This window comes from Vombatus ursinus, unplaced genomic scaffold (genome assembly GCF_900497805.2).
Source record: "Vombatus ursinus unplaced genomic scaffold, bare-nosed wombat genome assembly UNPS02014832.1, whole genome shotgun sequence".
Classification (NCBI taxonomy): domain Eukaryota; kingdom Metazoa; phylum Chordata; class Mammalia; order Diprotodontia; family Vombatidae; genus Vombatus; species Vombatus ursinus.
This window is the reverse complement of record NW_020954610.1, coordinates 71,024,680-71,039,755: the sequence shown is the minus strand read 5'-3', so window position 1 is coordinate 71,039,755 and position 15,076 is coordinate 71,024,680. Positions and strand designations below refer to the sequence as shown.

The 15,076-nt window shown below is 37.3% G+C and overlaps 1 protein-coding gene across 3 annotated transcripts in view; it reads left to right on the top strand.

Annotated features, from left to right (window-relative positions):
- Window positions 1-15,076, top strand: part of LOC114025925 (transducin-like enhancer protein 4) — a 160,246-nt gene that overhangs the window by 61,523 nt on the left and 83,647 nt on the right. The window lies entirely within an intron of this gene.

Below are 15,076 nucleotides of genomic sequence, written 5' to 3'. Positions count from 1 at the left end.
ATCACCTGTTTATGACTTTGTTCCTATGGGAAAAACTATCACCCCAGTGGTTCACTTAGCTTCATATTTGTGCCAAAAAAATTATACGAGTTGCAGAAAAGGGGTTAGAGTTGGCCTGTATTATTAAAGACTATGTCACCAGCCAGTGGTTCTTCAGTCTTCCTGCTCTGTTCTGCCATAAATGTAGGTCAGCTTTTAAAAGACTAGAAGGGTGGGATTATGGTCTAGAGACTATAGGAATTACAGTGACTCACTCTGTATAGAACCATTTGATGCATGTAACTACCAAACCTCTTTTTGAAGCTGTGTAGCTTGTGGTCCCTTTAAAACTCTGCAGGGGCACTGGTTTGGGAAACTTTTAAAAAGTATGGAGTAAATAATGGTTTCTTGTGAAAAGATTAAACTTTAATAGTTGGCAGTAAGATCATTCCTCTTAAATGATTTTAGATACTACTTTTCAGTCTTTTAGTATTTATTTGGAAGTGCCTCCAGAAAAATTCTACTTGATGTCTCATTGTGTTTGTAGGAGTGACCTAGGGCCATACCAGTGCAAGGTCTGGCAGAGTCTGCCGAGGCCTCAGGTATGATCTTAGGGACAGATTATGTCTGCCAAGAACCAGTCTAGCTAAGTACAAAGAGGCTCCTCACCAGCTCATGGCAGCCCACCAAACAAATGACCAAAACCCAAAATGTACCTGAGAGCGGTGCAGTCCACTTCTGTTTCAACAGTGACAATAGTGAGAAAAGAGCTGTAGGGGGTTGAGTTGTTAAATAGTCTATCAATAAGTTGACAGTGTTACTATAGATAGCGAACCATATAATTTGGAATGTTTTAACCAGAAATAAGAACAGGAGACAGAATAGAAGAATGGCACATAGACTCACGTATGAGACCAATAAAGACCCAAAGGCCAGAAAGAAACGAATGTCCTGTAACATTTGGTTATTTGACTTGGAGGTGTCCTGAGTGTAAGCCTTGAGATGAACATGAAGGTGATTGAGAATTACATGCCAAAACCTTCATAAAGAGGTAGAGACATAGTTCAAATCAGTCAGTTAATCACTAAGCATTCAACAGGTACCTATGGTGAATAGGCCAGGTATTGTTGAGGCTTTAGGGATATAAATACAGAGGTGAGATAGTGCCTTCTGTCAAGAAGCTTATATTCTACTCGAAAGATATACAATGTTCACAGGTAAGTAAATACAGGAGACACACACACAGAGTATTAACAAGTAGGAGAATCCGAAGTAGTGCTAGAGGTTGAAGTAGGAAAGGTGATCTTTCCAGGCCTGAGGAATGGCTTCTAAAAAGGCATGGAGGCAGGAGATAGGATATTATGTAAGGTACTTTGGCTGGAGAATAGAAGATGCATTGGGGAGTACTATGTGATTGACTTGGAGAGAGAGGCTGGAGCAAGATTGTTAAGACTTTAAGTTCCAAATATTTTATCCTAGAGGCAATGAGACTTCTTAATCAGGAGTATGCCATGATTAGAGCTGTACTTTATTTAGAGTTACCAGTTTGGCGGCTGGGGAGAAGATAACTGGAGAAGGGAGACTAGAAGCAGAGGCTATTGTATTAGTCCAGGTAAGAGGTGATGTGGGCCTAAACTGGGGTGGTGGTCTGTGTAACCTTGGGCAAATCTGTTTTCTTTACTGGGCTTCCATTTTCTAATTGTTAAATGGGGGTGCTATGAGGCTAAGGGAAAGGGAAAAGTTAGGGAATATTTTGAGGTGGGAACTTGGGTGACTGGAGGATGTTGATGTCCTTGGACCCTTTGCAAGGCAACCCTTTGAGAAACGCTGCTCTTATTTATAACCCTTTATGCTACCCTTGTCCCAGGTATTACCTTCCTACCTTGTCTGGTGGATGACAACTACATTAAGATGAAACAAAAGCTACTTGGTTCCTGGTTTATACTCCTTGGCTTTTAGTAACATAGTCACCAAGAAGAGCTGGACTGTAGGGACAAAAACGTGATGCTGTTTTTAAGTGCTCCACTGTAAGTTCTGGGTGATTAATAAGCAAGGCTGTACAGAAACAAGGAGTAATCGCTTCTCCCCTGGACTGTTACAATACCCTCAGCTGCCAGTCTCTCCTCTCTCTCTTCTCCGGTCCATCCTCTTCATTGCTGCCAAATTGCTAGTTGTCAAGTGTAGGTCTGATCATGGCATCCCTCTTGTCTGAAGGGATGAACTGAATACTTGGCAATGTACCTTTTAGCTGGATTGATTGATCACAGATATCTGACTGGAAGGGACATCGGAGACCATCTAGTCCACCTTTCTCCTCCATTATACAGATGAGTTCACTGAGGCCCAGGGAGGTTAAGTGTCTTACTCAAGGTCACAGAGATAATTTGATCCCAGGTTATCTGACTCAGAGTCAATGAGCGTACTACCTCCAACATAACCAGTGTACCATAGAGAAAAGAACATTGGGAGTTGTGTACCCAAGACCAAGAGCTGTGATTTAATAGCTAAGTGATTGTACTAAAGTCTCTTAACCTTTCTGACCCTTAATTTACTTAAATGCCCAGACAATCTGTAGTTGCATTGATTCAGGAGTTCACTCCAACAGTGCAGGTTATAACTCATCCATGCCTGCCTAATGTATGTGACTTTTGTCCATGTTCTCCCAAAAGTTCACCATAGAAACGTTTGCCCAGTATATTAGAGGCCTTCTTTACTTTTTCCCACTATTACAAATAGAATACTCAGGCTTCCTTCCATTTACCTTCCATCCTTTATTCATGCCATGTGACCAATGCAACTTCTTTTCTTACCCCAAGTTCCTTTACTCTCATTATTTTTCATAGTTCCTCACTTGATATATGTTGCAGTCTCAGCAAACTGTTAGTATTGAAAAGATGGATCTTTGCTTGTGTGGGAAACTTAGGAGGTCAGTAAAAGAGCTTTGCAGTTTCCTGGAGCCAATTCATCCAGCTGTGCATCTCAATTCTGGGTTTAGCCCATTGTCCATCTGAACATCCGTATTGAAGAGGTCTGTGGTCTCGTAAAGGATTTTGGCTTGTCCATTCACACAGGAAAGACCAAGTGGATATAGAATATCTGTTACCAAGATTTCATGCATTTGGATGGACACTTTATAGAGTATGTCTACCAGTATCTCTATTTGTGACTCTTAGTTTTATTCATATATAAAATTAGAATAGTAATAAACTAAGAAAGCATTTTATAAACTTTAAAGTAGTGCGTAAATGTGACTCATTGTTAGACACTACCTACTTCACAGGGCTATTGTGAGGACCAAAGGAAATAATGTAAAATCCCTTGTAAACCATAAAGCCTTATACAGTTCTAAGTTGTTATTACTTGCAGATTTGTTTCAGCTAATAATAGATTGACCCATCCGGTGTTTGAAAAACTGATAATAGCATGGTGGAAAATACCCTGGAAAAATGGAATTAAACCTAAACTTCATAAATGAGCTTATACCACTTCACATTTAGAATGAACTGTCATTAATTCAGAAAGGCAATGTGGTATATAGTGAGAAGCACAATAGAGTTGGTGTCGGGGGCCTGAGTCCTAGTTCCAACACCAGCCATTTGACTTTGGGAAATAGCTTACTTAACTCTAGGTTTGAGCTACAAAGTACTTCGGAAATAACCTGTTCAAATATTGTTCTGCAGATGAGGACACTGAAGCCCAGATAGGTGAAAATACCAAAGTGATAGAGCTAATCAGTGGCATGTCTCCTGACTCCCTATTTGTTCTTTGGTGCTTTCTACCATAGCAGCCCACATCTCTGAGCCTTAGGGAGAGTGGACCTGAGGGAATTCATTGGATTGTAGATGGAAAGATAGGTGGGGTCTTAGTAGTCAGTTACTCCAACCCCCTCACTTCACAGGTAGAGAAACTGAGGCCCAAAGAGAGTAAATGATTTGCCTAGGGTTGAATAGGTAGGTGGCAAGATTTGAACACAGGTCCTTTCACTGCAAATCCAGAGCTATTCCCACTGTTTCCATGACCTAAAATTCTGTAAGGGAGGTTAATTGAAGACTATGGCAAACTGTCAAGAATGAAAGTCTAAAAGACAAATGATTTTAGTATATACGAGAAGGGTAAGCTGTCTAAAAAGACCAGTGTGAGTGCAGAGGGGAACTCACTGACAAACTGAGTTTTTTAAAAAAGACATATATAGAAGATGGAAGCAAGGGCAAGTAATTAAGGATGTATACAAAAGCATGGTATAATCTTGTGATAATAGAATCAAGATTTATAAACCTCAGAATAATCTGAGACTAGTAACATGCTTAGGGTAAAAAAACTTGTTGTGTTGGGTGGAGCAAGAAGAATTTTAAAGAATAGAGCCCCAGGATGAGAAGATAGACATCGAAAGAAGGTAGAACCACTTGTCTTATTTTTATTCTGTTTTCTTTCACGGAGAATAATCTTTTGAGTTTTAAGAATAGAACAAAATGGTTCACAGGAAATTGATATTTTAAAAATTGTAGATAATGGTGATAATGCCATGAGGACAATGGATAAATGTCTTAATTTTTTTTTAAAGGAAGTGGGTGAAATCTATAGGTCATGACCTTAATGTTAATTTCTCCCAGTATTCTAGAACATTTTATTTTAAAAATGGTTTGAAAGTATTTAGAGATAGTTAACTTGATATGACCTGGTTTTGATTAGCTAATATTTCCTTTTTTCACAGTGTTTCTAGAATAGAAGATAAAATGAATGCTATGGACTTAGTATATCTGGATTTTTAGCATTTGGCAGAGTTTCTCATTCTGTCACTGTTGGCAAGGTGCATATATATGGGCTCAATGTTAGAATTTTTAGGTGGATTTGGAACTAGTTGAATGATTTAACTCAAGAGTAATCAAGAGGGGATCAATGTCAACCAGAGGGAAAGTCTCGTGGATTGCTGCAGGGATCTGTCCGTGGCCTATAGTATTTTTTTTGTCAGTCATTTGGATAAACGCACAAATGGCATGTTTATCAAATTTTTGGAAGAAGTAGTTAACATGTTGGATAATAGGATCCAAAAAGATATTAAAAGGTCAAGGTGACAGGCTGAATCACTTAATGATGTATCTACACCCTGGCTCTAACAATAACTTAATGTACAGATATAGGAGGAGGAATGACTAGATACCAGATTTTATGGGAAAAGATCTGGTTTTTAATAAATTAAAAACTCAGTATGAATTAGTAGCAGTAGATATCAACCAAAAAAGCTAATGCTTTCTTTCCTAAACTACATTAATAGAGGCATAGTACCCTTAATGAGAGAGATGAGAGTCATGCTTTACTCTGCTTTGGTAAGACCAACTCTAGAATATTATCTTTAATTCTAGACATTACATTTTAGGAAGGACATTGGCACACTGTAGTGAGACTACAGGAGGGGAAAACCAAGATGATGAGAAGCCATGCTATAAAAGAATAGGTTGGAGAACTGGGAATGTTTAGCGTATACCCGGGGAGACTTTGAGAAGACGTTAATAGCTATCTTCATGGACATCTTGTGGAATGAGGAGTTAGACGTATTTTACTGTGCCCCAGAGGGTAGAACTGAGAAATAACTGGTAATTAACAGGTATAAGTTTAAAAGTGACAGATTTCAGATCAATACTAGAAAAAATTTTCTAATAGCTGAAAAGTGTGGGCTGCTTCTCATGAGGAAGTGAGTGGGTTCCCCATTATAGGGGCAAAGGTTAGATGGTCATTCACTTAACAACTAACTAGAGAGAAAAACGTTAAAAATACATGATTGGACCAGGCAGCCTCTGAGGTCTGCCAACTGAGACTGAATCTGTGAAAATGGTGCGTTTAGGGTAGATGACCTCTAAGGTCCCTTTTAGCTCTAAGACCAAGGGGCAAAGCCAATCAGAATTTGTGAAAAGTATGAATTGAGGGTTCTGATTAAAAAAAAATGTAATCTTATTAAGTTAAGACTGTTGATAGGTATTTAATAATCATATTAGTAAGTGCCAGGTGCTTGGGATATTAAAAACAAACAAAAAAAGAAACAAGCTGTATTCTTGAGGAGGTCACATTCATTTGAGGAAGATATATTTTTTCCCTACTGTATAGATAGTAATTTGAAGTAATTGTTAACATTTCATTCCCAGTGGAAGTCCTGTTCATTCATAGAGTTACAGAATGTCAAGATTAGACCCCAGAAGTATCTGTGGCCTAATCTCTGTCTAAGGCACAAACCTCTTAGACCCCACTGTGGATTAATGCCTATCCAACCCCAACTTCCAAAGCTGAGGACTTGGATCTGTGTTCTGAGCTGTACAGATAACACACTTAAATTGTTCATTTGGACAGGCTATATAACGTTCTACTACAGACTTAAGAGGTGTGAGGAGTACAGTACAAAAATTTCTACTCTGTCCTTCAAGGAGCTCACCTTCTAATGGAGAAGATGACATGTAAATAACTAGGAAGGGACAAGTTATGGGATGAGATAATCTCAGAGGGGAAGGTACTAGCAGTGTGGAAGACCAAGAAAAAGGTGTTTTGCAGAAGGTAGCTTTTGAACTTAATTCCCACAGTAAAATATGTCTAACTCCTCATTTCACAAGATGTCCATAAAGATAGCTATTAACGTCTTCTCAGAGTCTCCCCTGGTATACGCTAAACATTCCCAGTTCTTCAGCCTATTCTTTTATAGCATGGCTTCTCATCATCTTGGTTGTCCCCTCCTGTAGTCTCACTGCAGTGTGCCAATGTCCTTCTTAAAATGTAATGTCTGGAATTAAAGATAATATTCTAGAGTTGGTCTTACCAAAGCAGAGTAAAGTATGACTTTACTTGAACTTAATACCCTATTGAGTATACATATACTCAATAGAATGTGTAGTGTGTGATGGGGCATGATTATCAGGTAAGGTAAGGAGTTTGGCTTGAATGCATTGTTCATGGAGCAAGTCAAAAAGACTGTGGAAAGGTAATTTGGAGCCTGGCTGTAGATGTCCTTCAATGTTAGGCTAAGGAATTTGCATTATATTTGATAGGTAGAAGGAGCCACTGAAAGTTTTTTTTTTTTAATTAAAAAAAGCATTATTAAGTGGTCACAATGTGCCAAAAACTGGGCCAAGCCCTGGAGGTCAAGGGCAGTCACTGTACTCAGGAGCCTACATTCTAATGGGGGAGACATCACCCATAGGAAAGTGGTAGCCTGGGAAAGGCAGCTCTGGTCTGGAAAGTTTGGGGGATGATAATGGGGTCATCACAAAATAGATCGATATATCCTTTCTATGAACAATGACAGAGTTGATACTATCATTATTCCATAACTGGAAGTAGGGGCGGGGGTACGAATAGAGCTGGCATATTTTAGGTGCAAGGCTTCTCTGGAGTGGCTCATATCTCCATCTCCTTTTCAGATGGCTTGAATTAGATATCCAGTAGACATCTTAAGCTCAATATGTCCAAAGCAGAGCTTATTTCTCCTTCCCTTCCTCCCTTCCATATTATTGTAGAGGGAAACACCATCTTCCAGGTCCTTCAGGCTCACAACCTAGGAATCATCCTGGACTCCTTGCTGTCTCTTACCTCTTGTGTTCATTCTGTTGCCAAGGCGTGTGGTTTTCATCTTTGAAACATCTCTCTTCTCTTTGGCGCTATCACCACTCTGGTGCAGACCCTCATCACTACTCCTGGATTATTGCAATAGCTTGCTTGAGGTCAGCCTCAGGTCCCCTCCCCACTCTAATCCATTATCCCTTCAGCCACTAAATAAAAGGCAGGTTCAAGGGATTATGTCTCCCTCCCTCCCTCCCCAACTCCTTGCCTCCAGAATTAAATACCGAATGCTCTGTTTGGCATTCCTGTCTTCTTACTCCTTATTCCTTACGCATACTTTTCAGTACAGTGACATTGACCTTCAATAAAAGTAGTTCAATGAACAAGATACTTCATTTCCTAACTCCAGGCATTTTCTCTGTCCCCCATACCTTCAATGTTCCACTTGGCCTAGTGACCTCCCTTGCTTTCTTTAACACTCAACTAAACCTCCATTATTTTACAAAGGAATCCTTCTCCAATCCCTTTCCAGTGCCTTACCTCTGTTAATTATTTCCTTTTTATCCTGAAAAGCTTGCTTTGTAAATAGTTGGTTGTATGTTGTCTCCTCCATTAGATTTAAATTCCTAAAGATAGTGACTGTCTTTTGCTTCTTTTTGTGTTTGCAGCACTTAGTATAGTGCCTGGCACATAGTAGGTGTTTAATTAAGGTTGATTAATTGAATGATTGGTTGTAGGGAACTTGGCTAAGATCTGCCTGAAATTAATCATATTGTTCAGAATTAAGTATGTTGAATTTCTTTATAATGGAAGTTACTGAAAGTAAAAATAGAATAATTGAACATACTTTCCCCCTTACAAGTCTGCATAGGATTTTTTAAAAAACCTGTTATCTGGTCATTAAAGTGATTATTTATAAATATAAATTGTTTGTAATTAGCAGTACTTATTCTCACAACAAAATTAAGGTGTCAGTCCTTTAAAATATGCTAAGTAGGATAAATAAGCTCTTCAGATTTAATTTTTATGTTTGCTTGGGAAACCCTTTATATGTGGGTGTATGTATATTTGTATTATATATGGCAAAGGTAAACTTTGAGTTTTCCAGTTCTTACTACTAAAGATTCTGAATTGGTAAAATTAATTTTTTTTTTTTTTACTGTATTTTCTGAACCCTTAAAAACTATACTCTTACTTGGATGTGTTTGTATTTTCTTTACCTTTGTTGCCTTTGTGAAAGGTTAGCTGGGTGGCATTTGGTAGGCCACTTCAATTCCATTTCAACTCTAATAGGCTTCTATTTCTTTATAGGCTCCTAGATTTAGAACTCTAAAGGTCATGGAGTTCAATCCTCCAAATTAATATGTTATAGTTAAAGAAAAAATTATGGGGAAGTTAACCAGAGGTCACAATAGGTAGTAAATATCAGAATCATCATTTGAACTCAGGTCCTCTGGATCCAATGGTTGTCTCCACAGCACCACCCATTGACATTACTTGGTGATGGAAAACATCTCACAAGACATTTTTTATAGTATCTTCTTGCTTTTTTTTTTTCTCAAACTTGAAACAACTTCAAGGAAATAATTCTTAGTAAGTTACAAGAGAATCCAGTGAAAGGTTTTAAACTAGGTTTGCTGCCAACCAGCTGTCTGCCACCTTTAACTTCAGTGTACTGGATTTTCAAAAAATAATTACCAACTCTTTTATCAGTATTAGATTAATCATTTTAATTGAGTGCCTATTGTACATTTTAGTTGTACATTTAGTACAACGTTTTGACGTTACATAGCTGACCAAATAGTACATACAGATTATAAGGGAAAAAAAAAAGAAATGGAGTTTTCATGGTGTGGTTTGGGGCAGCAGAGTTTAATGAAATTATTCATCTGAAGAAGAAACAACAAGGCTGGTAATTGTGCCAGTTGGCTTAGGCAGCCCTGTGTCTGACACTGAAAGTAGAAGTTCTCATTCAAGATAAGTATTTTCCTATTCCAAAACCTCCATCCATTCTGATTGTTTAAGTGCTTATTTCTCTTTAGCATTCAATTTGTTTTTCTTTTTGGTAATTGAAATAGACCATGTCCATATGTCCTCCATTGTACTTTTTTTGTGCCTCCTCTTTGCTTTGACTTCTTCCCTTTCACTTTCTTTCTATTCCTTCGGTTCCCTCCTCTACCCAATTTTCTTATTTACAGTTATCTAGAAGGCTGTTTTTATCTTAAATTATTTTATTAGCCTTTTGAGTTACTATGTTCTATTTATATGCATTTCTTTTCTTCGCCATAAAATGCAGTAAGTTTTACATTTCTTTTGTGTAGATAAAGGATACAGATTTGATAAAGTGGTAGACCAGTGAAGGTTAATTGGTCTATAATTAACATTTTAAATGGCTGTAGGTTAGAGGAGAGTGTTAAGGCTATCAGGATAATGGCCTTGGGCTTTCACATTAGTATGGGGGAAAGCTGTGAGCAGCTCTCATTCACAGCTGATTGTAAAACACCTTAGAGAAATTTGATTCTTCTACAAGAAAATGGGCCTTAAGTGGAACACTTTTGACCAGGAAACTCTTGAAGTGTTTTCTTCGTTCATGTTATTTTTATTTTTAAATTAATTTCTTTTAATTACCAAACACTTTAATTATTCCTCACTGCAAAAGAAAAAGTCAATCAAAACAAATGCCCTCATTAGCCAGGTCCAAAAATGTATGTACCATTTTACACATCACCTCTCAGTCTTGGAGTGGGGTAGCATGCTTCATCAGGGTCTCTGGATTTGTAGTTTATCATTGTGTTGCTCAGTGTTCTTAAGTCTTTTATTTGTTTGTTTTTTACTGGGTTTGTTCTTGAAAGTTTTAAAATTGATCTCTCTAAATGCTTTTAAAAAGTAGGCCTTGGGTATGGTTAGCTGCTTTTATATGCCAATTAGCAATATTCTGTCTCTGCAAAAGGTGTCTTTCAACCATTAGAACTATCAGGAATCATTCATTTGTTGTAAATATTGTATGTGCCACTGTATGTTGCAAGGTGAAAACATCTAAGAGTGATATTCATGACTTTTAACATATCTATAAAATATATAGCATTTTTTATTTCACTAATGTTAAAATGTTAAGTGTATTTGACTTAATAGCTGTCAGTTTACTTTTATTCTATAGCTTTGGATTACTAACTTTGAACTATCTTATAGAAAACTTTTCATGAAACTTAAATTTCATATAATAATTATCTGCTTTATTTTCTAGAGTGTTTTTTTGGGGGGAATACTCAATAGTTGATTTTGGAGGGATGACTTGGTTCTCACATCTATACAGCTCATACTACATATCATAATTAACATTTTAAAAACAAAAACCTATTAAAATAACAAGATTTTTGAGATTTGCCAAACTATTTTCAAAATTATCTTGTGAGATAGTGGTATGAGTATTTATATGTATAGGACAGCTAGGTGGTGCAGTGGATAGAACACTAGGCCTAGAGTCCTATAAGACCTGAGTTCAATTGCAGCCTTAGACACTTACTAGCTGTGTGACCCTGGGCAAGTCATTTAACCCTGTTTGCCTCAGTTTCCTCATCTGTAAAATGAGCTAGAGGAAGAAATCAAAAACCACTCTAGCATTTTTGCCATGAAAACCCCAATGTGGGGTTATGAAGAGTTGGACACAACTGAAATGACTCAACAGCATATGTATAGAAAAGGAGACAGAGTGTGTGTGTGTGTGTGTGTGTGTATGTGCATGTGTACTTAAGCATGTACAAATCTATGAATATATTTATATACACTTGCATATACAAATACGTACACATATATATAGCTATTAATAGTCACACAAGTATACTGCCATATGTATAATTGCTCTCTGGTATTTACCCTTCTCATTATCTTAATCAATAAACTTAGCATAATGATAGGTGAAAAATTCAGAGCTATTTATCTTTAATAAAATTTTAAGTCAATAAAATTGAACTCCACAATGTCAGTTTGGGAAGGGATTCAAAGATTAACTGTCTAGTTCAATATACCTGTACAGGAACCCCTTCTATAGCATCACCAAAAAGTGGTGATTCAGCCCATGCCCAAAGCCATCTGGTAAGATGGGGAACCTGCCTTGGTAGGTGTCATTCCACTTTTGGATAGCTCTAAGCATTAGGAACGTTTTCTAACATAAGCCCAAATCTTACTGTCTGCTGCAGCAGGGGTGGGGAACCTGCGGCCTAGAGGGCGATATGTGACCTTGAGGCTGCAGATTCCCACCCCTGATATTCTACACAAACATATATGTACACCCATGGGAGGCAGTAGAGAAGGATGCATAAACAGTGATACCTGAGGTTTCAAATTTAAATGACTGGAAGAATGATAATATACTCATAGAATGGATGGCATGGCAGGAATCCTTACAGGGAGAACAAAAAGTCAAAAACTAGGTTTTGGGGTAGTGGAAGTGATAAGTTCAGTTTGAGAACCAATGTGTCTTGGTTGAAAGAGTCTGGGACCTGGAGTCAAAAAAGATAAGAGTTGGAATTTTTTCTTTTTACACACTGTAGCATTGAATTATGGGCAAAGTAGTTAATATCTCTGAGCTTCAATTTCTTCATCTGTAAAATGGGCATAACAATTCCTTTTCTGGAATCATACAATTAAAGAGCTAGCAAGAGAAAGGATTTAATGGGCTATTTATTCTAATCCCCTCATTTTATTGACTAGAAAACTGAGGCTCAGAAAGGTTAAGTGATTTGCCTACAGTCTCAGAATCCTTGACTGAACCGGAATTTAGGTCCTATGACTTGTAGTTAAGGATTCTTTGAGGGTCAAATGAGCTAATGTATGTAAACTGCCTTGCATACTTTAAAATGCTATATTAATGCCTCTTAATAATAATGTAGCTTTGATTTTGCGATGCTCGTTAACTGTTTGTGGATTATGATGAAAGGACGTTAAAGGGCAAATATTTATCAGTCATTTGAGAATGTGAGATTAGAGATTACACCAAGGGCTGCAGATCAGAGAGAGGTGAGAGTTCTGTGAAGGTAGAAGTCTTAAGGAAGAAAACTGATGTTGCAGTCAGAGTAAAGAATTGAAAATAGTAGAATGCCTTTGGAAGCTGGAGAAGTGAGCTCTTTATTTAAGGAAGGTGTTAGTATTTGGATTCAGAGAAATCAAAAGAGGTTTAGGACTGAGAAAAGGTCATCAGATTTGGAAATTAGGAAGTAGTCTGTGATATAGGATAGTTATACATTGATTAGTGAGGGGAGTTTGCAAAGGATTAGGAAGGAATCGAGTGATAGGCAGTGGATACAGAATAGACTGCTTTTTTTTCCCCCTGAAGTTTGGCAGTCAAAAGGAGAGAAATAGGGTGCTGGAAGCTAGAAAAGGCACTACAGGATCAGCTGGACTTTATTTCAGGATACAGGAATGCTGCTTTAAGTCTTTACTAAAATAGGTCAGTGATAAATTTTGAATAAAATAAATGTTTGGGAAACTGGGGAGGGGGAGGAGGAGAGGATGGATGAAGCCGTGATATTCAATCAGAAGAGCAAGGAATAGGATCCAAATGTACAGGTCAAGTTATTAGATAGCCTTCCAGCAGAGACAACTGTTCTGAAGTGGAAAGGTGAAGTAGGAGAAGAGTGAATCCCAGGAGATATCTCCTGGCCATAGATAGATTAGGGATATCTTTTCAGATTTTTCAAGAGTCCCCAGCTGCATGGAAAGATGAGATTATTTTGTGTGCTTGACACAATGGGAAAAATGTGAAGCACTCTGAGGATATGATGATTTTTTGCTATATTTTTACTTTTCAAGCAAATGGAAGGCAACCATATGGATATTCAACTGAAGATAGATTTTGACAGAAATGTTCCATAATGGATTTAATTTTAGGACTCATTCTGTAGAAAAAGATCTATATTAGTGCATTTTGAAATACATATATTTTGAAAATATAATTGTTTGCTGCTGAAGACTTTTAGCCCTTTTCTATATGAAATATAAATAATTGACACAATTATAGATAATTTGGACTAAAAATTTAGTTAGTAGAAATACCCACTTACCCTAAAAGCAAGTTGGGGTGGTGGTGGAAGAGAGTAATGAGGGATTTAAGTATCTGGGTAATTGCCTTTTTTTATTTTAAGTGAATGTATCCTTTAAAGTAGTTCCCCTTAATTTTTTATTGTAGTGCCTTATATTCAAATACCCATCAAGCACATAAAGAGTCATAGGAGGAAATAATTAATGTTATACTTTGACATTTATGGTCAAAAGTAGTACAGAATAGAGAATGGGAAGAGATAAAGAAATATCTTGGTGAGGAGAGATTGCATTTTGGAGTTTTTATGGGGGATAGGGAGAAAAGGAAGCATTTTTCTCAAAACTCTACAGCTTTTTGACTCAATCTAAAAAAGAACAGTTAAAGACATTTCTTACCAGAACAGGTTCTTAACAGAATTGGTTCTTTATAACCTATTTTATAAAGCCACATTTGGGAGGAGAAAATAATAGTAGAGTCTTTTTGACTTTATTACATGCCAGACTTGAAAAGTGGTTTATTTAAAAAAGGAATAACTGATTTTTCACCTGCTTCAAAAGTTAATCTGAGAACTGCTAAACACTTGTTCACGGAATATCGTTCAATAAGTTTTTAAGTTGAATGGATCCATGTTGAGAGAGATATTTAATGTAACATCCTCCTACCTCTTCCTTTTTTTCTTTTTTTTTTCCTCTTGCCCATTCAAAAGCAACAACAAATCGTCCACCCCACAATAGTTAGTATTACAGAGCTTGATGCGGCCTTGGTTGAGGTCAAGCACTCCAATTCGAACCTCTCAAGGGCTTTCTCTATGTGTTGCCAGTGTACTGGTAAAAATGACTTTAGACTCTTGTCAGCGCAGTTACTGGTGCATGCATCACAGTCCCACTCAAATAAACCTGTCACAACACCGAGTCAGCAGCTAGAGACCAGTACAAGGGCAGGCCTCTCGCTTTTCATTCGAGCATCACTAAACGTGCACAGAGTGCCCAATTATTTCAGCATTATTGAGCAAGCCTACAGGAGGACCCAAGCCTTGCTACATTAGATTTTCTTTAGTAATTTGCTCAAGTACCGCTGAGGACACTTAAAGGGCTTAAAACGGTTGCTGCAACCAGTTTCCTTTTCTGGGTTGTTAATTCAGGTTTTCTCTTTCAATTTAACTCTCACTGCATGCTGTGCAGTGGTTCTGGGAGAACTGTTTAACACTAATTTTCTCAATTTTCAGTTTTTTTTGTTTAGCATAACTGCTTTAATAGTTACTCACGTATGTGTTTTGATTAGAAATGTATGATACCAAGGTTTTGTTTTTAAGTATAAAATGTAAACACTTTGTGAAAGAAATCTCTCCAAAGTTAGGTTGCTGTAAGTTGTTCAGTTAATTCCTGTTTTAAAAAAAATATCTAATTATGTCCTACAAGACCATGTGTGTGTGACACCCTAAACCTATCTATGATAGTGTTGACTATTCTTCTTCTGTCTCTATTTTTGTACAGATGGGTTTTTAGAGATTTTATCAGTAAG